This window comes from Cervus canadensis, chromosome 1, assembly GCF_019320065.1.
Source record: "Cervus canadensis isolate Bull #8, Minnesota chromosome 1, ASM1932006v1, whole genome shotgun sequence".
NCBI classification, from domain to species: Eukaryota; Metazoa; Chordata; class Mammalia; order Artiodactyla; family Cervidae; genus Cervus; species Cervus canadensis.
This window is the reverse complement of record NC_057386.1, coordinates 91,612,171-91,637,090: the sequence shown is the minus strand read 5'-3', so window position 1 is coordinate 91,637,090 and position 24,920 is coordinate 91,612,171. Positions and strand designations below refer to the sequence as shown.

Here is a 24,920-nt window from a genome sequence, read left to right as displayed (position 1 = left end):
GCTGGCTCATTTACTTTTGCATTGGTTTTATTGGACTTTTCTTGGTGGAGATGTGTGTTGCTGACCTTTCCTTTCGCATGCACTCATGCTTTTTGGAGCACTCTAGAGGCTCCAAGTGAAACTTGGCTATGAGTACGGCCTAATCTGGTTTATGCCTCCATAGTGTATGTGTTTTCTCCCTAGTACTGTACAAAACTGGGCTAACACTGGCTAAATGTTACATTAAAGAATGGAATTAACAGCTTCATCATGACCTTGAGTTTTAATTTTAGCTCAACAAAAATTTTGTTGGTAAATTTTGGCTCTCTTAGAATTAGATGTACCACAAAGTATTAGGAGAATGAAAGAGAAGCAGATGGTCTGATGACATGGTTCCAATGAAAAGGACATGAGTATACTAAGGACCCACACTGTGCAAATATAGGGATGAAATCAAAACCAATTTCGTATCTTTTTATGGACATTTGGTGTTTAAACATTTATATAACGGGGTCTATTTTCATGGAAAACAAGACCTGAGTTAAAAGAGTCACAAGAAAATGAAGTGTAAGCTACGGACCAAAGAAACATTGGAAAATTTAGGAAAATGCAGCATCGTTATAATAGAGCCAAAATATTTAGGACACTTAAATTTAGGCTGCAAGTCAATCCAGATGTTTATTTATTAACGTTAATAATGTTTCCAGTCTTGTTTTAGAACACCAAATCCCGGGGGTTCTGCTTCTGAGTTTAAAGACAAAATGCATGGTCTTTATTCTTTTCCAGCTCTGTTTGAATTTCAGAGGTTTTCTACATCTATGATTTTCCTGTAAAAGTGTTTGCAAAATCTTGAGCAGCTCCCGATGCCTAGCAGAAGGTCTGAGTGAAACACAGGTCTTGCAGAGCTTTCCCTTTTCTGCATTTCTCTTTTTGCTTCCATGGCAATAAAGAGAGAAACTTGGCATAAGAATATAATCTGTTGCTGCCTGTTTCTCATCTGAAGTCATAAACCTCTGCCATCCCACCCAAGACTAGAATTTCAACTGGCATGAAGCAGCTGTCTGCTTACAGGTTTTTTCCGGTAGTAACCAAAGACAGAACTATCTTAATTGAAGGCCTTAGGCGGTTCTCCAAACCCTCACAATCTCTGGGTCATCCCCAAGAGGAAACCATTGAGGAAAAGGTGCAAGTTACCTCCTTTCTTATCGTTTTTTGACATACTGTGTGTTTATGAAGTTTGAGAACATTTTTACCACTCTGATTTCTCTGGGTTGAATGCCTTGGAAAAAAGGAGGGCTGGGGGTGTCACCAGCTCAAAAGCCCTAGGGCTCTGGCGCACAAGCTAAGTCAGCCAAGAGTGGGCTGTGGTCTCGGGGAAGGGAGTGGAGTGGTCTGTTCAAAACAGCATCCGCTGCTCAGCTGCCCCCAAAGTTATCACGTGGGAATGTGTAGAGTTGCCAGATATTCTGACTTGTCACTGGAAGTTCCCAGATCCTGATCTTGTGTAAATTCTGCAGAGCTTTAAAGGTTGGCTTTTTTTTTTTTTTTTCCTAACTTTTATTTGTAATATTATCATTTGGGTTTTATTTTAAGTTAATTTTTATTGGAGTACAGTTGCTTTATAATCTAATGTTAGTTCCTACTGTACAGCAAAATGAATCAGCTGTGCATATATATATATCCTCTCTTTTTGGGATTTCCTTCCCATTTAGGTTACCAGAGAGCGCTGAGTAGAGAAACCATAATTTAGAAAGACTCATGCACGTCAGTGTTTATTGCAGCACAATTTCCAATAGCTCAGACACAGAAGTAACCTAATATCCATCGGCAGAGGAATGCATAAAGAAGATGTGGTACATATATGCAATGGAATGTTATTCAGCCTTAAAAAGGAACAAAATGTGGTTATTTGTAGAGACATGGATGGACCTAAATGATGGCAATTTTTAATTTGAATTGAAGTCAAACAGTGTGAAGATCAATAAAAACATGGCTCTCGAATGTTTGGGTCTGCTAGGATCCAAACCCCAGGCTTTACCCAGGCTTTACCCAGGATTTACTGTGGGTAGGCTTGGCATTTCTCAGCTTCTTAGGTTCTAAAACTGTCAGGTGGCATCCTATTTACACATTTTACTTTTTATTCTAGGAAGTTTGGCAGGAAGAGAAGAACACAGGTTTGGAGCCAGGGAAGTATAGATTTTACTAGTTCCAGATTTTACAAATTGTGACCTGCAGTAGCTTAATGAATCTCTTGAAGTCTCTTTTGTAATCTGTGGAAATGAAAACCTATTTTACAGGGTATTCGAACGAGTGAATTTACCACTAGATACAACATGCTTAGCCTGGTCCAGATAGCTGTCCTTTGCATTGGTGTTTTTATGCTGATCAACACCAGTAGGTAATCCTCTTGGAAGACACAGCGGCCTCACCCCAATGAGTTTCACTCAGGATAGGCAGAAGAGCCTCTTTGAAGATGTACTATGCTCTGTAATACAGAGAAATCGTAGCAAGAGTCATTTCTCAGGCCTTCACGAAGTTTAGAATTTTAAAACTAGGAGAAATCTTGGGGAAATAAACTAATAGTTAAGAATGATTAAAAATATCAACTTTATCTTACACACCAATATTTTAAACCATACAAATGAGTGCTGAATGCTGTCACTGATATGTAGTTAAGAGCATTCTATTTATAAAAAAAATAAAAACAAAGACCATATCTGGAACCATGTTGTGAAGTAAAATAATGTAGGTTAACTTTTTTCCTCCCAATTTCTGTGGGATTATTTATTTGGAGATAAATGGATTAATAATATTCCTTCTTTCGTATCCAGGCGGGTCTGCTATTAGGGAGATTTCTTTTCTGCTAACTGTAGGTCCATGATCTGTGGATGATGGTGGCAAGGGGTCATTCAGATGGGGTGCACTGACCTGGAGTTTGAGAAGATAACTGGTGTCTTCTCACTTTTTGTTCAAAATTAGGTGCAAGTTAAAGTTTCAGCTTTTAAAGGAAGAGGCTTCCTTCCTTCCTTTTCCTGGACCAGCTGCAAGTAATAACAGAAAACAAAACAAAGCATTCAGTCTGATGAACAGTTCAGTGTAAAAATAAAACAGGGTAGTCTTGTAAGACGCTTCAGTGTATCTGATGTCTTTTACATGACTTACCCTCTTGCTTGATAAGAGCTCTTTAACAGCATGATAGGGAGGGATGTGGTTGTGTGAAGGATTTTTGAAGTGTTCATTGATCCATTTCCTCACAAAACTCTTTTATTCCTACAACATAATGAATGGCACATGGTGCTGGTCCTGTAGGAGTCTCCAAGACTCTTGCTGACACTTCAGGGTTGTAGAAAATAATAATAATATTGCCATCTATTAAATACCTTGAGATAGGAACTTGTTGGACACTAAGGTGCTTCATGGATATTGTGTAAAATTCTTATCACTCTTTATGTGGGTCTTTATCTGCCCTTTTTTGGGTAATTTATTATTTTTTAAAATCACTTTTATTGATTTATTTAAAATTTTGGCCACACCCTGCAGTATTTGGGATCTTAGTTCCCCAGCCAGGGATCAAACTCACACCCCTCTGCATCGGAAAGCAGAGTCTTAACCACTGGACCACTGGGCAAGTCCTTTTACCTGCATTTTATAGAGGGGTCAATTGAGTCTCAAGCACATGGGGCTTCCCTTGGGTCACATAGATGATTAGATGAGGCGAGGATTAAACCAGATTTGTTGTTCTAAGCCTTCCTACCCCATATATTTTATGGAGTAACTCGCTCAACTTGTGGGGAATGTAAGTTACCTAGAAATCATTAGCAATGTCAGACTCCCCAGCCATCCAACAGCCAAGCTCAAAACAAAACAAGATTACCTGACACATTGCAGGCATTGTTAATGAGATCCCTGGTTATTTCTTAAAAGAGAAAGGCCCTCCCTCTTTTGCTTTCTACATTTACAGTGGAGAAAGATATTGATAAAAATGGGTGTGATAAGGAGTAGAATAATGAGAAACTGGGCCTGATGAAAACAAAGAACACAGGTCTCCATTTTGCTTTCTCTCTCATAAAGCCAGGTTCCTAAAAATGAGGGCTGGTAAGTCTGACTGTGGAAAATGTCAGGGGCTCCCTGTGTCTGACATTCCCTGATGTTTGTGGTTGTATGCTCCATGTTGTGTGAGACCTTTAGGTCTTTGGCGACTTTCTTCTCTTTCAATCTCTCTGGAGACAAGAGAGGAATACTCATATTCCCCCCAATACATATGCATTCATGGTTCAGCCATCCCAAGGAATAAGTCCAAGGTCCAGGCTTTCCTGGTGGCTCAGACACTAAAGAATCTGCCTGCAATGCAGGAGACCTGGGTTCGATCCCTCAGTCGGGAAGATCCCCTGGGGAAGGAAATGACAACCCACTCCAGTATTCTTGCCTGGACAATTCCACGGACTAAAGGAGCCCGGCGCGCTACAGTCCATGGGATCGCAAAGAGTCAGACACGACTGAGCAACTAAAAACACATGCACACACAAGTCCAAGGTCCATCCTGGATGCAGAAAGAAATCCTCACACATCCCAGGAAATACACTCAGGTGACGAAGCACAGTGTAAACGTGGAGCATGAACACCCCCCTCCACCCTTTCTTTTCCTTTAGCAAAGGGTAGTAGGTCATTTACTCACATCTAAAACATTAATGACTTTGGAACGTCAGGATGGGACTTGAAAGGAGTGGGAAAAAAACATGTGAAGTGCATTTCTTGGAAGAGCAGCAGCAGAAGGGCAAAGTAGTCACAGGAGGTGCAATCACAGGAGGTGCATCTTAGCACCGATGTTAGTTCACAGAGATGGAGCACCTTCACTGTGGCCGCTGATGCCACTCTCTTAGGCATTACTTTCTTCAGTGGCTCCAGGTTCCCCAAGGTGCTCCGGAGTGTGAATCCCTGAGAGGAGGGAGAGGCAGAGCCTTTTCATCTTACAAATGATCCGCAGGCGGTTCTGATGCACAAGCCAGGCCAGACAGCAGACTTTGACCCTTTAGGTAACTCCGTCCAGGGTTCCAGGGTTGGTTTGTTTTTCTTTATTCCTGACAAATATGTGTGACTACAGTATATTTACACCAAGTACCCAGATCACAGTAATTAAAGTATAGCAAAGGGATTCTCAAGAAAAATTGCATCAAATATACTTTCCTTCAAAACACTGGGATTTATTGAACTAGATGAGATAAAATGGAAATACGATCTTTAAAAACACGTGTGTGTGTGTGTGTGTGTGTGTGCCCGTGTGCACACTCAGTCACTCAGTAGTGTCTGACTCTTTAGGACCCCTATGGACTATAGTCTGCCAGGCTCCTCTGTCCATGGGATTTTTCAGGTGAGAATACTGGAGTGGGTTGCCTTTTCTTCCTCCAGGAGGAATCTTGGATCTTCCCCACCCAGGGATGGAACTCGTGTCTCCTGCAGTTGACAGGTGGATTCTTTATCACTGACCCATCAGGGAAGCCATAAAGAATACATGTAATTAAGGTCAAAACAGTATTAGTACAGTCAGATTCCTGCTCAGAATTCAGGAGTGGGATTGGTTGAAAGTTCTGTATGCTAATGTGTCTGTTTTGACCCTGATGACTTTCACCCAAGAGGTTAAGGAGTCTGGCATCAGAGTAGCAAATAAGCATGAAGGTTTTAGGACAAATAAAAATTTGAGGGAGAAGGAAAAATCAAAGTGAGAAAGAGAGAGGAATTGCCAGTATGAGCTGATGGAAAGTGAATATATCTCTTTTGAAAAGAAGAACAAAAGTCAGAAGGCAGCCGGGGTGAACTAATAAATGTGGATGCTCCTAAGTGTATATGATCTGAGAAGGACAGTTATGACCTAAGGCTGAGCAGCAAGTGACCTTTAACTCAAGGCAGAAAAGGACCCAACAATTCCAGGGGAATGGCAAGCCCTGTAGCAGGGAGTGAACATAGAAGAAACCAGTGGAGATGGTGAGGGCCAAGGATCAGGGCTTAGGAGAGTTGCCTGTGACAAGAAATGGTGGAAACACAAGGAGGGCTTGGAAGAGACTAATGCTGTCAGTCTCTGCCAAGCCAAGTCACACGGAACTCTATGCTTGTAACTTCACTCATCTGGATATAGTTTGTATGCTAACAGTCCTTTTTATTGTAGTAAAAATAGTTGCACACTTGAAAGGGCTATGCGTGCTGGATCCTAGTGGAAGTGCTGGTTGTGGTGAGTGGCCAAAGTGAAAGGGAAAAGGTATGGTTTTTTCCTAGGAGAAAACTACCCCCCATAAACAGATGTTGTTTGGTGGCTGACTGGAATTTATACAAGACAAGGAGTATCTGAGAACCATCTATCAGGGGAGACTGCCTGCAGGCTAGATTGGCAGTTCAAGAGCCCAGGGGACAGAATTATGGGAAGATAAAGAGGGTATGTCAGGGCTTCCCAGGTGGTGCTAGTGGTAAAGAGCCCACCTGTCAATGCAGGAGATGCAAGAGATGTGGGTTTGATCCCTGTGTTGGGGAGATCTCCTGGAGAAGGGCATTGCAACAACCCACTCCAGTATTCTTGCTTAGAGAATCCCATGGACGTAGGAGCCTGGTGGACTATAGTCCATGGGGTCACAAAGAGTCAGACACTACTGAAGCTGCTTAGCACGCATGCATGCAAGAAGGCAGGTCAGTGAAACCTAGAGGAAGATGCTTGAGAGATGGGGGATCATCCCTAATGGAAGGTTGATTATAAACAGAAATCAAGAAAAGGAGCACGAGGGAAACAGAATTTGGAGGGAAGGAAACAGAATTTGGAGAGAGGAAAACTGAATGTAGGGCTTCGTGTTCAGAAGCACATGAAAGGCTAATCAAAGCCTCCTTGAAAAGATAACTCAGGAAGATGCTGGTTGAGACAGTGGAGGTGAGCTGCTCTGACACTGTTTTGACTTTAAGTGAAGTGGTAGCCCTGGGGCCAAATGGCTAAAGACCCCTGGCTCACTACCTGTCAAATCTCAGAGTGAAATATCAGTTTGGACTTAGGGAAGGTGGGAAATGAGACTAAGTTAGAAGTCTACAAAGAAGAGCCGTTGGGGACATCAAATAAAATAGTACATGAGAGCCCCTTGTGGAACTTCTGAATACTCAAGACTGTTGCCAACTAGGGACTATCTTTCAACTCAGATTTCCTCATAAAATAGAAAGGTTATGTGCATGTTAGTTATCTGCCTCTATTGGACTGTGGCTAGGGTGGAGGAGGGGATAATACATAGGAATACTAGAAAGTGATAAAAAAGGCCATAACCCTGGAGATGTAATCCCTGGAAGAGAAATTTTTCCCTTACTGACCGTGAGATGACCATGCTAATTAAGTCAGATTTAGTGCAGAGGAAGAACAGAGAAGCCTTTTCTATGGAGTTGAGGGCTTCCCAGTTGGCACTAGTGGTAAAGAATTCACCTGCCAATGCAGGAGATGCAAGAGAAGTGGGTGTGATCCGTGGGTCAGGAAGATCCCCTGAAGGAGGAAATGGTGACCCACTCCAGTAGTCTTGCCTGAAAAGTTCCATGGACAGAGGAGCTTGGTGAACTATAGTCCACGGTGCCGCAAAAAGCTGGACTGTGACTTAGTATGTGCATACGTGCACACAAACACATACACACACAGGTCTTGACAACAAGAATATTTTAAATGAATTGGTTAAAGAGCATAAGAAATTGTGTAATCAGTAAAGAAAGAGAATGTGTGCATCTGGTTAGTTTAATCTAAGGATATAACATAAAAATATTTTTTTAAATTAGGTCAGAATTTCCAGAAGTAATATTTGAATACCATGGGGGTTGCCAGTAAAAGGAAGATCTTGCGTTGAAAACACCAACTTCACAAAGTGTAGAAAAATTGTTTAGAACTCTTCATTGTTACAGGTAGGTACACTCTGTCAAAGATGGTATATCCCCAGCAAGAAGAGTTTATGGAAGTTTGAATCAAGAAGACACTATATCTTGTTCATAAGATGTGCTCAATATGCATTTATTGAGTAGACAAAATGGTATATGTTGAGTAATTAAACAAATTGGTGAATGAAGATCCAGTTGCATGTTCCATTTGGGAAGTTCTCCAAGATGGGTTAACTGCTCTTCCATTGTCATGTAATCCCCTATCTTATCCTACTGTATACTGTATCTTATCCTACTGTATCCTACTATAAACTGTAAGTTACTTGAGAGTATGAGTTAATTCTTATTCTCCAGACTAACTCTGGCTCTGACCACAGTACCCTGTACATAGTAGATATTCAAGAATTAGCTGTATTATAAACAAATGACTTTATTTATTGGAGTACTTGCTTAAGCCAAACGTAAAATGTGTTATCTATGGGAGAGCAAAAGATGTACTTAAAAAAAATGCTTAAATAATATTAGAAAGTCCATTAAAGAGATATAAGTGACAGAAGAACAATTTGGACAGTGTTGTTACCATAATTTGAACATGTGCTTAGGCTAGAAAATGGATTATAACAATGCAGAGTGAACAACTCCTTTCTTGGAAATGAAGGACCAAAGAATTGAGGGTGGAGATGAGATTTTACTGAAAACCCTGGAGAATGTCCTCCCCGCCATGCCCAAATCATTTAGACTGTAGATTAAATTTAGATTATTTCTTGAAAAAAAATTTCAGAGGAAATACAGCATCTATCTCCCCCTACTGGTGTCATATTAAGAGTGATGTCTACATTTTTTTTTTCTTTTAACGTAGAAACATTTTAATTAAGATGAAAATTTTCATTTGTTGTTTGGAAAAAAATGTTATACCTTATATAGAATTTAAGCATCCTACATTGGTTTGTGTTGCAGTGAGCTTTACCAAGCTTTGGGGTACAAATTGGAGTATAGATGGTCTCAACACAGATGGGGATTGGTTAAATATTTCTGCTAGTTCATATGTAATTAACAAATTTTATATGACAGTGGATTATAATTGGCTGACACAATGAAAAATTTAAGATTTGAATTATTGAAAATTTCAAACATACAAAGGTAGAGAGAAAAGCATAATGAGCTTCTATGTACCCATTGTTCAGCTCCAACAAAGTCACAGCTAATTTTGTTTTAGTTATCACTTCCCCCAGGTCCCACATCCAGATCATCTGAAGCAAAGTCCAAGCACTCTATCACTTCATCTGTAAGTGCTTCAGGGTGTACCTAAAAGGTAAGATTGCTTAAAATATCCCTATTTTTAAGCCTGGCCAAAATTAGCAAATAGTTCCTTAATATCAGGAAGTATCCAGGCAGTGTTCAAATTTCCACAATTGTTTCAAAATTTGTCATTATTTATTTTACAGCCTGTTTGAATCAGGCTTTTAATATGAGCTATGAGTTGTAATTTTGTTTGGTATGTTCCTTACATTTCATGGAATTTATGAGATTTAAGTTGCGTCCTCCATTAGTTTTTTGAGTGTTATTTTTGTTAAGAAAAGTGCTTTGTTTGTTCTGAGCAGTGTTTCACAATCTGGAATTTGCCGACTGGATCCCCATAGTGTTGTGTAACATAGTCCTCTGTCTCTTGTATTTCCTGTAAATACAGGAAATTGGTAGTTAGATCCAGAGGTTTCATTTTATTCTTTTTTGGCAAGGTGCTGTTGTGTACTTCCGCCCCTCAGTGTTTGGTGGCAGTTGAAGTTCATTGTCTAGAGTAGACTTTATACAATAGCATTTGCCAACAGAAATTCCTGTGGTGACAGAAGTGTTTTGTATCAGTATGTATATATTCTGTATCTGCATTAAATGTTCCATAGCTGTCCTATATCTTAATATGCTAACCATCAGCCACGTGTAGCTCTTAAATATGAATAATGTGATGGAGAAACTGAATTTTTAGTTTTTTAAAATTTAATTACTGAAATTTAAATGTGAATAGCCACATGTCTAGTGACTACCATATTGGATAGTATAGTTACAGACCCATTCATTCATTAAAAGCTGCAAAATGCTCTTACTCTATATTTTTCTTATTAGTTGGAATATTTTTATAGAGAGACTTCCTCTTAACAACTATGTTGCTACTGTGAGGTTCAGTTTATACAGAAAAGACAAGAAAATTGCTTAATTCTTATTCTCTGTTTGTCAGCAATCAAAATAATAAGTTAGTTCCTTAGCATTCTTCAAAAGTATGCATCTTCATCTTCATTTTTTTGTTGTTGTTGTCATGTAGTCATAATTTGCATTTTGGTTTATCGTATTCTTGTTGAGGCTCAAATTGGTCCATCCTTGGCCAGAGAGGGTTTATTCAAACTATCTCCTGAGAACTCTTGCTCTGATTCTACAAGTCTCTGATAGTTCTCTGGTTTTCTGGTGTGTGATAAGGTATTTCGTAATCATTGTGTAAATATCCCGCCTCTTATCTGAAATTTGCCATTTCCCAAGATGCTCTGGTTCCATTTACTGGTCAGCGGTATTTTGGAATCATATAATCTGGGTACTAGGGTGATCACTGCTATTTGGTCTGTCATTATTTCTAGCCTTTATAAAAACAATAGTTAGAAATCAAGCTTAAAAAAAAAAACTACATTGTGAATTCATTGTGATGCATGCCATTTAAAATCAGTACTATGATACTGCCTCTGATTTTTTGTTTTTAAGAAATGTTGAAAATCTAGTTTCTTCTCAATGATACCAGTATAACTACCAGTTTCCTTTATTCCACAATACACACATAATAATTTGAGGATAACATACCTACTTACCAGCAATGAAGTTATTATAGTGAAAAGGTATATTTATCTTTGGGTTCATTTTTTCATGTTTATTTATCCCTAGAGTCTCCCTCATTGATGATATATTATTGTGTTTCAGGGTTGTTTGAAATATTGATAGTTTCTTTGTGTGGTTTTGCCAGAAAAAATAGATGCAGATTTCTATTTATTTATTTCCCTTTATTTTTTAGGGATTTTTTTAAAACTATAGTTTTATTTTATAATTATGTAAAGTATTTATGTGGTCCTAGAGAGTCATAGCCACAAAACACAGTAGATCAAAAAAATCTAGCTTCTTACCCCATCTTCTGAACCCTATTCCCTTTCTGGTTCTTGCATCAGTTTTTCTTTTTTAAAAATTGTAATTGAAACATTCACTTATTATTTCATAGATATGAACATATTTATATCCACCCTTTCTTAGGTAAACAATAATATACTGTATGTACTTTTCTCCTTTTTTAAAAATTTTACTTAATAATGTATTCCGGAAATCACTGACTAATAATATGCAGAGATAAACTTCATTGCTTTCTGTAGCTGCATAGTATTTCTTTGAATCGATGGTCCATAGCTGTTCAGTAAGTTCTCTGTTGATGGACATTTAGTTTGTGGAACGCTTTCTAAGAACATTTAAAATATTGGGGGAAAATGGATACATGTATATGGACGGCTGAGTCCCTTTACTGTTCACTTGAAACTTCACAATATTGTTAATCAGCTACACCCCAATGCAAAATGGTTTTGGTATCAGAGAAAATTAAAAAAAAGAAAGAACATTTAAAATAATTACAGCAAGACCATAAACAAATGCATTACCTTTCTCTGTAATTTTTCAGTATTCACTAGGCTCTATAGATATTCATAAAGGGTAACATGAAATTATTCAACCATTCATCAGTAAATTATATTTGTGAACTAAGATAAATATCAGGGTGAAATTAAGTTAAATTTACAGAAAGTTACAGGTATCTCCAAATAAAATATTTTAGTTTTAATTTCTTGTTTCTTTAGGGGACTGATGACTATTTTTTTGATCTTCAGACTTCTTAGGACAGACCTTAGTAAGGTTGAAAAAGTAGGGAGGGTTGAACTTGAGAGCTATGCATGATAGAAGAATCATCTTTTAGGAGGTGAAACGGTAATTGTTTTCAAAGAAAATTTTGTTTTACCTTCCACTCTTTACCTATAAGCTTTGCAGGGAATTTGTGTTATAGTAATGAAATACCAGATAATTATTATTCCATTCTTTGGATTTGTGGTTGAACAAGAGGTTGGAAGATAGCTATGGACAATAATTATATATACTCCAGCCACTTTGTTATTCAACTACCTCTTTCATCAGGTACTCAGATAACTCAGAAGGTAAAAAGCAAATGGCAACTTAATAAGCATCAATAAATCCATAAATAAAGAGATACAGTGTCTTATTTAGGACATGTTCACTTTTTCTCTTCTGCTGGGACAAGATGTGGGGTTTCAATCCTATCTCCTCTAACACTGTTCCCCTTAGCTCTCCCTCAAGTCTATTTAGAGATGAAGGTTTCTGTAGGTTCTGATACATGCTTGTTTGTTCACCAGAAGCTATTATAATTTTGATCATAATGCTTTACTGCTTGCAATTCCAACAGGAGTTGATTTTGTTTATGCAATAAGTAAATACTAATTCAAGCTGCTTTCTTTAACTTGAACTGTACATCAGGGCAATTGTACCTATGGTGAAAAAAAAAGTTGAAAGTGGAAGTGCTGGTTGCTTCATCATGTCTGACTCTTTGTGACCCCATGGACTGTAGCCCACCAGGCTTCTCTATCCATGAGATTTTCCAGGCAAGAATACTGGAGTGGGTAGCCATTCCCTTCTCCAGGAGATCTTCCTGACCCAGGGGTTGAACCTGTGTCTCCTGCATTGCAGGCAGATTCTTTGCCATGAGCCAACAGGGAAGCTCTACACCTGTGGTAGATGAATTAAAAGCAGGAGATGCCAGTGGGTAGGCTACCCACTCAGTATTCTTGGGCTTCCCTTGTGGCTCAGCTGGTAAAGAATCTGCCTGCAATGAGGGAGACCTGGGCTCAGTCCCTGGGTTGGGAAGATCCCCTGGAGAAGGGAAAGGCTATCCACTCCAGTATTCTGGCCTAGAAAATTCCCTGGACTGTATAGTCCATGGGGTTGCAAAGAGTCGGACACTACTGAGCGACTTTCACATTCACATCACATCACATATATATATATATTCAGTGTTCTCAAGTGCTGTATTTCTCACGTCTCACAAACCTCCATGCTTCCCCATCTTTCCAGTGCCAACAGGACCCCTCCCTCGTTAGGCCTTAGAGTTCATGCCATACTGGCTTTCAAGGGGCCCAGTTTCCCAGGGATGGCCTGTGAGATAGGCCTATGAGGGCAGGAAAGCCAGCTCTGGACAGAAGCAAAACCAGGGAAACCAGGTATTTCTAAGGAAGTCAAGGAAGTTTGCCTTTTATGAAAAGCCAGAAATTCAACTTATGATATACTTGAAACAGTTTGTGCCTTTCTTAGCATTCTATTCTCAGCATACTGTAAGAAAAAAATTATAAAACAACAAGAACCCTAACTCAATAAAGTTGAGAGATCAGAACAAGGGACTCTCACACCCTGTGATGATAGCAGAGCCCAACAAGAAGAAGCTAGACTCCTCTTCTTTCTTGGCAAGGACTCAGCCGATGAAAAGCCATGGACTCGATTTTACTATAACCCTCCCAACTTCCTTTTCTTCCCCATGAAAGTATTCTCCTGTCCTTGCCATGTGGGGACTTGCACGTGGCTTGCTATGGTTGCAGGCCCTGAATTTCAATTCTCTGCTGATCCCAAATAAACCCATCTTGCTGGAGCTATATCAACAGTCTCTTTATTTATAAGAAGTAGGTGGAAACCGAGGTGTCTCAGTCTGCATTTTCTGACACTCAAAGATTTGGCTATGAAATGGAATGGCCAGACTAAACATGGTCCAGTCACACCACAAGGGCAAGAAAACCAAACCCTAGCTTCTGGATTTGTCAGCATTTTATTAATAATTTTTTTTCACGTATTACCACCCTGCCTGTAGAGATAATTTTCTTGCCTTGAGCTTTGTTAGTATTAGGCTGCTTGTGGAATTTGTTGTTTAAAATAAAGTGTACATCTATAACCTATTAAAACTACTTGCTGGCCAGTGATTTCAATAATTTATCATGTATGCATTGGATATTTTTCCTGTTATTTTTAGGCATTGTTAGAGTCTTGAAGGGCTAGATTTAAGGTAAAGTGAGTGAGGTATTCATTTCAGGCACAGAATTTAAGGGAGTTGCAAAAACTTTAGTAAAAAAGATAAATGCTATGTTAAAAAAAAATCAGAATTAGTAAAAAAAAAAAAAACCCCTTGATAAAGACTGTATGGAAATTTTAAATAAAGACAGAATTTGATCTTGTATTTGAACAATTCTGCCTCACTCACCTCATCCTAATCCTGGCCCCAATTCCAATAAAACTTTATTTAAAAAATAGGCAAGTATTCTCTGGGGCATAGTTTGTTCATTAAAAAAAAAATCACATTAAACTGTTTTATCTTGATTATTGCATTTTTGGGGCACTCACTTACATTTTACCTCCTAGTCCCTGTTTTGAGCTAGACTTGGAGTTGATTAAATCTCAGTCTATTACTTTTACAAGTAAAGCAAATGTGAAGGCCACAGAGGTGACATGACAAGACTAAAGTCAGACAAGGATAACAGGGTTGAGCTCTATCATGGTTTTATATAATCTCTCTCTCCAGTTAAATTCCTTGAGTATAAGATTCTTGACTCCTATTTCTTGTTTATTATATAGTTCTATGTGGCAAATAGTCTCTCTCACCACTATACTTGCTGTTGCCTTGCTGTATGATTTCTATCAGTTATCTGTGTGACTTTAAAAAAGATACTTACTTTTTATTGTCTTAATCTGTGTCTTCACAACACTCAATTCTGGGTCAATTCAGTGAAAAAGAGAATGAAGAAAAGATAAATGAAGAGAAAAGAACTGTCTTCTGAAGCCAGAAAAACATTTGCATGCCACTACATGGATGACATTGTTGCTGTTGTTGAGTCGCTCAGTCGTATCAGACTCTTTTCGACCCCGTGGACTGCAGCACACGAGGCTTCACTGTCCTTCACTATCTACAGAGTTGCTCAAACTCATGTCCATTGAGTCAATGATGCCATCCAATCATCTCATCCTCTGTCACCCCCTTCTCTTGTCCTCAGTCTTTCCCAGCATCAGGGTCTTTTCCAATGAGTCAGCTCTTCACATCAGGTGGCCAAAGGATTGTAGCTTCAGCTTCATCATCAGTCCTTCCAATGAATATTCAAGGTTGATTTCCTTTAGGATTGGTTGGTTTGACTCCCTTGCTGTCCAAGGGACTCTCAAGAACCTTTAACACCACAGTTCGAAATCGTTTTTAAGTGTTTGAATTTTCCTGTTAACTGGTTTGTGGTGTTGTGCAGATACAGGCAAAATTTGATAATGTTCAAGAAAAAGTAATATCAAGTAGGTATTGATAGAATTAATCAATAATTGCATGGTCTCTGCAAAGGATATCATGCTTTGGAACTGGTCATTATTAGACCAGGTGGTTAGTGCTTCCTCATTTTCTCCAAAGGGGAGAAAGAGGTAAGAATTTTTAGTCTAGTAGCAATCATAAAACAGCAGGGGTGTCATGGTGCTGGTGGGCAGGGAACGGAGGAGCTGGAGGGAAGGAGAGCACAGTCATCTAATTTGACTTTTTTGGTTAAAACTAGGAGAGAGTTTGGAGAAGGCAATGGCACCCCACTCCAGTACTCTTGCCTGGAAAATCCCATGAACGGAGGAGCCTGGTAGGCTGCAGTCCATGGGGTTGCTAAGAGTCGGACATGACTGAGCGACTTGACTTTCACTTTTCACTTTCATGCATTGGGGAAGGAAATGGCAACCCACTCCAGTGTTCTTGCCTGGAGAATCCCAGGGATGGGGGAGCCAGGTAGGCTACCGTCTATGGGGTTGTACAGAGTTGGACACGACTGAAGCGACTTAGCAGCAGCAGCAGCAGCAGGAGAGATTTGTGGGTTTCACATCAATCAACTTTCATTATTCTGGTTCCCATCATCTTTGATTCACATGATTTCAGTTTCTTTGCAAATGTCTTTGGTTCGAGCTTTATGATCATGAAACAGAGCAATTGAAAAATGTTGATAAAAAGTTTTGGAAGCATTCACTGAATTTTGCAGAAATTTACCAGCAGCTATTTTTAGTGTGAAAAATGGTACTTCTCCATAATAAATGTGGGTTAGGAAGTTTATGTCATTATTATGTAGCCACTTAGACAAATAAGACCACAATATTTGCAGAAAATAGAACTTATTGGAAAACTAGATGAAGTGAAGTAAGTATATATATTCTTTAAGGTATGGAGGCATATTTTATTGTGTGGAAAATAGGATTTGTTTAAACTATTGGAGAGGTAGCTATTTTGCATGCCAATCATTGACATTTGATATTAGATTTTAAAAATAGTGACTTTAAAAGGTTTAGAATATTTCTGAAGCCGGGGCATAATTTTCATAGTTATATGAAATAGAATAAAACATGAAAGGTATTGGGAGATGGCATTGACTTTTAAAAAATAAATAAATAGTGTATTTTCTTGTGGAATCATATTTATATGGATAGCATAAAATTAATCTTCTGACTTAAGCCGTCTGCCAGTCCATTATAGATAATAAATTCATAATTGAGTTCATTTCATGCATTGTATATACTAACTCATTCAAAGAAAATGAGCTATCATCATAATCCAGAAGTATTTATGGGGTGACTATAATTTCACAGCGCTGGCTTTTACAGAGTTAGTAGACAGACTTTCTACTTCTAGGAATCTTAAACTGAAAAAAAAAAAAAAGAAAATCGGAAGAAGAATAAATAGACAAAAAGAATCATGCAAGACCATACAGGACACAATAGAAACTAGACAATCAGTTGTTCACAGTTCATTAATAAATGCCTACTGAAGGGAAAAAAGGCAAGAAAATGTATCTAGTGCCCACTATTGCCAGACACTGTCATAAATACTTTAATTATATTCTCTCAGTTATGGTCAAATGGAAGGCACGAGGCAGAGGTATCTGACAGAAACATGTCCATACAAGAGGACACTGGCTTTTATTCGGGGGAATGGTGCAAGAAATAGAGAGTAGGTCAATTGGACAGAAGTGGAAGATTTTTAAAAGGCAGTTTTGGAAAGTTGGCTAAATTGAGTACCCTTTAGGATAAGCTAAGGCATGCTTGCTTTTTCATGTAGGTAAAGGAAACCTGAAATGTTTTTGAGCAGAGTGACCGAACCAAGAGCTGTGAGCAAAGAGCACATGGAACATGAAAAACAGTGGGGCCACTTGATCAAACAGTGAGAGGCAGAGCTGGCTCAGCTGTGAAGGTGACATTCTTTTAGGGCTGTATGTTACCAAGTTTTCCAGGATCGATCCGAATAGTAGTGATTTTATTGACTTAATCATCAATGGTTCAGAACCATATTTTCTCAGTTTGCTGCCCATCTAAACGTATCTGAGAAAATTGATATAAACAATCTTATTTACAAAGTGGAAATAGAGACATGGATGCAGAGAATCTTGATAAAAGTGAAAGAGGAGAGTGAAAAAGCTGGCTGAAAACTCAACATTAAAAAACTAAGATCATGCCATCTGGTCCTGTCACTTCATGGCAAATAGATGGATAAACAATGGAAACAGCGACAGACTTTTTATTTTCTTGGACTCCAAAATCACTGCAGACGGTACTGCAGCCATGAAATTAAAATACGCTTGTTCCTTGGAAGAAAAGCTATGACCAACCTAGATTGCATATTAAAAATCAGAGACATTACTTTACCAATAAAGGTCTGTATAATCAAAGCTATGGTTTTTCCAGTAGGCATGTACGGATGTGAGAATTGGAGCATAAAGAAATTGATGCTTTTGAACTGTGATGGTGAAGACTCTTGAGAGTCCCTTGGACTGCAAGGAGATTAAACCAATCAATCCTAAAGGCAATCAGTCCTCAATATTCATTGGAAGGACTGATGATGAAGCTGAAGCTCCAATACTTTGGCCACCTGATGTGAAGAGCCCACTTATTGGAAAAGACCCTGATGCTGGGAAAGATTGAAGGCAAGAGGAGAAGTGGGGCACAGAGGATGAGATGGTTGGATGGTATCACTGACTCGATGGACCTGAGTTTGAGCAAGCTCCCAGAGATAGTGATGCACAGGGAAGCCTGGCATGCTGCAGTCCGTGGGGTTGCAAAGAGTCGTACGTGACTCAACTGAACTGAACTGAAAGCAGAGAATAAACGTGGATACCAAGGGGGAAGGGGAAGAAGTGGATGAACTGGGAGATTGGGATTGACATATATACACTACAGTGTATAAAATAGATAACTAATGGGAACCTACTGAATATCACAGGGAGCTCCACTCGGTGCTCTGTGGCTCAATGGGAAGGAAATCCAAAAAAGAGGGGAGGTATGTATACATATAGCTGATGCACTTTGCTGGACAGTAGAAACTACTCCAACATTGTAAAGCAACTCTACTACAATAAAAGTTCAAAAAATAAAAGCATCTGATTGTGTGAAATAAATATTGAGTAAACAAGATGTTAAATTTTCAGAATATGTTGATGTTTAGTGAGAGTTTGTGATGATGTTTGAGGAAAAGTAAAGAAGAGTGTTCCTCATGTCTTCTTCCTATTAAAAATAATTTCTTGAAGACAGTAGGATTTTAGGTCATTGAAGTGTGGCAGGGTGAACACGTGCAAACAACTTCAAGAGTCAAGCTATTTGTTGGCTCCCTCCGTTTCCAGTCCACCTGAGCCCTTTATAAGCCCTTGCAATCACACCACCCCTCCACCCTCTTGAAGATCTCCAACACACTCTTTTTTCTCTTTCCTTATTCTTCTTAACCCCCCCGGAAGCATTTCTTACTCTTGTTCACCTCCTCCATCTCTCCAGCCACATTTTTCTGTCTCTCTGTATCAGCTTCATCATCTTACCTCCTAACAGGGGTCTCAGTCATCAGCCCTCAGCCATTCCCCTGTCATTAACATTTTTGAGGGATAAATAGTTCTAGAACTTTGAGAATCCTTGAATTTGCAAAGATTTCTAAACTACACTACTTTCTCCATGAAGTATAACTGTGGGACTGACCTGGCATTTGCTGAAACAAGTTGAAGACTGCCTCTTATTTCCATTTGGAGTACAGGTCTTGGCTTCAATGTCGCCCATTCAGGTAGGTTTGCTCTGAGCTGCAGGACAATGGCAGGCTCCTTTGTGAAATGGTCCTGAGACACCTTGTACTCTTCTTTTTGAAAAGGCATCTTTTTGGTAAATTGATTATTTGTAATTCATTGACTTACAATTGAATTATGTCTTAAGTATTGACAGCTGAACCCCTAAGACTTATTAGTCCAGTCATGTATTAGGAACTCAAAGAATACTTTTTGTTGGTTAATTGACTGAATGATTATAGGCCTGTTCATTTCAAGTTCAACAATATGTACTTTACCTCATATTTCATCTAGGGAGCATAATTTTTTTTTTGACTGTACCATGCGCATGTGGGATTTTAGTTCCCTGAGCAGGGATCAAACCTGCATCCCCTGTAGTGGAAGTGCAGAGTCTTAACCACTGGACCAGCAGGGAAGTCCCAGGAACATCATTTTTAAAGATATACTTGCTTTTGGTTTGTTTTCTCATTCACACCTTTAGTTGACTTTCTCTTCTTAAAAAAAAAAAATGCACCTTACTTTTGGTGGAGAAGAAATGTAGGACAATAAAGTTCTGCTGAGGTATGTATGCTAGGCTTGAGGTGAGGCTCACAGACCAGTTAATCTTCCAATCTTGGCAAAATTTGAAATCACCATGTATCTTGGGCCTTCAGATTTATTCACAGATGCTCAAAACTACAATTTTAAGTATAGTCTTTTTCACAATAAATATATCCTAGTCACATTTTCTCTTTTGGGGAAGTCAGTGGCTACAGACTTCATTTGGTGTGTCTCTTAACTTCTACCTCTAATTCAGTCCTTTCATGTGAGTTCTGTCCTATACCTAATTGCAACCGGAAATCTACTCTGACTTGCCATATTTAGCACCTAAGTGTCATACTGTAATATAAACATGATAAAGGGAGATGAGAGAACTGGGCTTTCCAGCTGGTGCTGCCATTAACCCTTGAAGGGAACTTGAGCAGGCTTTCTGGAGAAACCCAGAAGACTCCCCAAACATAGTTCTAACTAACCTGCTGAAAGAATTCTGAACCCTGCTTAGTATTTTGGCATGCTTTGTGGTTCTATATACCAATCCAACATGGTAATAAAACAAAATGTGGATGAAACTTTGGTTCCGGCTGAACCAAGCAAAACTGAGATAATTCTCAGATTTACAAAAGCTGGTGCTGCTGCCAGAAACATTCATAACACGTTTCTCTTCAACTCAGGCCCCTTGAGAGGCTAGCCTAGTTCAAGCCATATTAATTGAACATGAATAAAGGAAAAACGAATCCCAACAGCTCTCTTTTCTAAGCCCACAAAAGAAACAGTGACTGGATTTCTCTAGAGAAGGATAAGGTACCTCCCAGATGTGCCCAGAAATTGGGTGGAGTTTAGCGACAGCTAGGAGCTTAAGTGGTCATTTGAGGAATTTTCATTCAAAGTGTGGCTTGAGCTTACTAAGGCATCCCTTATAGGAACAGAACTCTGAAGAGAGCTTCAAACACAAAGGCAAAGATAGTACCACACTGGGCAGCAGAATAACTGTTTTCTTGGTTAAGTACACAGAACAGAGAGATTTATGCTGTAGGCAAGTTTCTTCTTTTCATGCTTGGGGGGAAAATCAGTATTCCATATTCATGGTCTCTGACATAACGCTTTCCTAGGGTGGTCAAAAGGGATTTATATGATTTGTTGCCAAATATCATGATGTTATTTTTATAAGGATCAACCAGAGTGGGGATGGGATTCTTAAGTGCCACCTGGTTTTCACACTTTTGGCAAAGTAAAATTTAATTGAGTTTTCAAAGACAGGAAAATATTCTGTTGCTGGGAAATATAGCATAAAGGATTTCTGCAAGCTTCCTCTGGGTTTTTCTTGCAAGATTTAAATGAGAATTTTCTGCCAATTTTCTGGCAGAAGCAGAGGAGACATAGCAGTTTTGCTGGTGGTTTTGATTATGGATTGTCTATATGGCATCAATAAAAATAACTAGACCTAGGTCTGATGGGCACTGAACTTGCTTAAGTGCTAATAAAATTATAAGAGACGGGAATAAATCTTAAATTTTGAATATTTTTTCTTATAATACATATGGAAAGACGATTTCTCAGTGTTTTAATGTGTTAAAAGTACAATAACTGGAGAAGAATATGTTCTCTTCAAAGTGCCAATAAAAATGCAAAATGTCATTTTCCAGTGCAATTCGGCCTGAAATCAACCTGTTTCATGGTAATTATGGGCTCTGGCACCAGAATATAGCAAAGCTTTAGAAAGATTGAATGAGTGATTGAGTCCAGCCTCCTTAAATATGAAACATATGAAATGATTTGTGGAGAGTGAAAACCAGAGAGCGTTGTCGCCCTCCTTACTCTGAACTATGCATAAAGCTTCACTAATGCCCTGTGGTGGTCATATCACAATGAGGGAGTGGGTGAGAAACATAATTTTCAGGACAGTAGGAATAGTGTAGGAATAGCCTCTTCTGTGGTAGAAGGGAAGTTTCATACAAAGGCATAAACTGTGAGAAAGATGATGATGCCCAAAGTGGGCGAAAAGTGCCTTTCCTTGGCAAGAGTCTGGCACATCACAATGAAAGGAAAACCATGTATATTTCTCAGGAGCATTGTGGTGTCAGGAGAAGGGCCCCAGCAATGCATTATCCTATTCTTCACGGCAGTGTGGCAGGAGGGGGCTGCTCAGACAAAGAGTAAGGTGGCAGCATTTCACATTTTCCTCCTTTTTTCCAGAGTGATAAGCTCCTTGTGATACAGGTGTCCTGGCATAGGGGTTGCCTTTGATTGGTTTTATTCTATAAAGTAGAAGAAGAATTAAAGTACTTAAATCTTAAAGTGTTTGGGTGTCCTGTATAACAGGCCCAAATAGAATAGTGGACAAAATCTTCCTGAGTTTTATTTTTTCATCAAAGTTATGATGTTTAATGTTGGAGATGGAAATGGCAACCCACTTCAGTATTCTTGCCTGGGAAATCCCATGGACAGAGAAGTCTGGTGGGCTACAGTCCATAGGGTCTCAAAGAGTCTGACATGACTGAGCAACCCAGACACACACATGATGCTTAAAGAGTTCATTTTTCTATGAATTTTGTTACACAAAACCATTGGCTTCTGGACTTTCCTCCAGTTTTTCTTTCCTCAGAGGTCATTGTTCATTGTTTTCAATAAAGTAAACTGATTCTTCGTATTTTTCCCACATCTTCAAATGATACGTTTCTAATGCTGCTTCTTAATATTGAAGGTTTTGATCTTGTTTATTACTTACGTCTAAGAGTAAGAAGACTTTAGCACTCTCTTGCAAACCCCCACCACACACACACACACAGACACACACAGACACACAGACACACACACACTTGGGTCCTGTATTTTTTTTTTTTTTTCAATACAGTTATAGAAAATTTTGCTTTGGTCAATGTCAGGAGTTTATGTTCTTAGGAATATGTAAATGCTATTTCTAACTGAGTCATGTAGTATTTTTTTTTATTACATTCTGTTGCACAACTTTCTGTTTTCTTTGGAGTTAACAATTGTGTTGGTTTTTCTGACTACTTGATTGGTTTTCTGTGTTCTTATCAACTGCAAACTCGAGACATTTTTCTAATCCCTCTTTCTGTATCATCTGACATATGAATTATTCTGTGGAGTTCATCTTCTTGGCCAACATCTCTGGACCTATGGCACTGCACTTATTTGCACTTGCTTACCATCATACCGTGGGTTTCCTGGATGGCTCCATGGGTGAAGAATCCACGTACAATGCAGGAGACACAGGAGATGCGGGTTTGATCCCTGGGTTTCCAAGATTCCCTGGAGAAAGAAATGGCAACCCATTCCATTCTTGCCTGAAATTATTCTTGCCTGAAAAATCCCATGGACAGAGGAGCCTGGTGGGCTACAGTCTATAGGGTTGTAAAGAGGGACACAACTGAGCGACTTAGCACAGAGCAAGTGCTATCCTAGTAGCAAACACCATCCTACTGTGAATTCTCTGCTTCTTTATGACATTAGACCTATTGTTTCCTGGAAACCTCATCTTCCTCTTTGTTGGTTTACTTTCTTGTTTGGGTTAAAATTCTTTTCAGTACCTATTCAAAAAGGATGCCCAAAAGGTACATGTTTTGAGGCCCTGTATGTGTGAAAACATTTTTATTCCATCATCATACGTGAGAGTTTAGTATAGACCTCTATGTGCTATGTGCTAAGCTGCGTCAGTCATGTCTGACTCTTTGTGACCCTACAAACTATAGCCCACCAGACTCTTCTGTTCATGGGCTTCTCCAGGCAAAAATACTGGAGTGGGTGGCCATTTCCATCTCCAGGGGATCTTCCTGACTCAAGAATTGAACCCGGGTCTCCTCGTTTCAGAAATTTGATGCCATTGTTCCATTTTCTTTTTGCTGCCAATGTTACAGTAGAGAATTCTGAAGCTATTATAACTCCAGAATTCTTTGTTTTTGACATGTCTTGCCCTCTCTTCTGCCAAATCTTTGTCCTCAGTATGCTAAAATTTTATAACATATGTATTTATATGTGTCTGTTTCGTATGTTTTGCCGGGCACCCAGAAGACTATTTCAATCTGAAGAATCACATCCTTTCTAGTTTGATTAACTTCCTTTGTTCTCTACGTCTGAAACTCTATGAGTTGAATGGTGGTTCTCTTGGACTGCTCCTGTGATTTTCTTATCTCTCTTTTTAATTTCTGTCTGTCTCTCTCTCCCCACCTGCCCCCTCTTCTTATTTAGTTTTAAAATTTGGGGGCCTCGCCGTGTGACATTTGGGTTCCCTGACTAGGGGTTGAATCCCTGTCCCCTGCATCATTGGGAGTGTGGAACCTTGATCACTGGATTGCCAGGGAAGTCCCCCTTTTGCTTATTTTTTAAAATTTGTTTTTCTAAGAGATTTTCTCAATTCTATATTCTAACATAGCTATTGGGATTTTCATTTAGACTATTAGATTTTAAAATAATCCCCAAGATCTTTTAGGTTCTGTGGATGTACCTGTTTAAACTGATATCAGTTTTCTATTCTCATTCTTATCATTTTAAGTGTAAGTTCATCTCTGAACTGAAAAACTGACTTAATAAGAGACCAAACTTGGAATAATACCATAACCATTAAAGATAAACCAGTAGCTAAAAATCTTTCTACAAATGAATCTCAGGGACACACTTTTTTTCTCCTTTCAGTTTTACTGAGATATAATTGACAGGCACCATTGTTATAGTTTTAAGGTATACAGAATAATGATTGGATTTACATGCATCATGAAGCGATCATCACAGTAAGTTTAGTGAATGTCTATGTCATATAGATACAAAATTAAAGAAATAGAAAAAAAATTTCCTTATGATGAGAACTCATGTTTCATTCTGAACAACTTTCACATATGACATACAGCAGTGTTAATTATATATATCATGTTGTACATTACATCCCTAGTATTTACGTATAAATGGAAGTTTGTGCCTTTTGACTGTTTTAATTCAATTCCCCTTTGCCTCTAGAAACCACAAATCTGATCTCTTTTTAAATGAGTTTGTTCGTTTTTGAAGTATAATTGATCCACAACACTGAAATATCAGAAAGAAATTAGGGAAATAATCCCACTTAGAATCATGTCAGAAAGAAGAAAATACCCAGGAATAAATCTTAGGAGATATACGACCTGTACTCGGAAAACTATAAGATACTGATGAAAGAAATTGTAGAGAACACAAATAGATGGAAAGTTACACTGTGCTCAAGGATTAGAAAATTTACTATTAGAATGACTATGTTACTTATAGTAATGTACAGATTCCATGCAATCCTTATCAAAATACACCAAGATAATTTTTCATAGAACTAGAACAAAGACTTATAAAATTTCTATGGAAACACAAAAGACTCCAAATAGTCAAAAC

The 24,920-nt window shown here is 38.7% G+C and overlaps 1 long non-coding RNA gene and 1 other non-coding gene across 3 annotated transcripts in view; one reads left to right on the top strand and one right to left on the bottom strand.

The window, feature by feature from the left end:
* The first annotated feature begins 7,765 nt into the window (after window positions 1-7,765).
* LOC122453068 overlaps window positions 7,766-24,920 on the top strand; it is a 65,008-nt gene continuing 47,853 nt past the window's right edge. The window contains exons 1-3 of one of the 2 annotated variants that reach the window (XR_006272935.1): window positions 7,766-7,884; window positions 9,074-9,169; window positions 17,036-17,463. This is a non-coding gene — a long non-coding RNA (uncharacterized LOC122453068). Of the gene's footprint in view, window positions 7,885-9,073; window positions 9,170-17,035; window positions 17,464-24,920 lie in introns of those variants that run through there. The other variant, XR_006272937.1, reaches the window with a different exon arrangement.
* TRNAG-UCC lies at window positions 19,356-19,428 on the bottom strand. Its single transcript has one exon. It is a non-coding gene; the product is annotated as a tRNA-Gly (tRNA).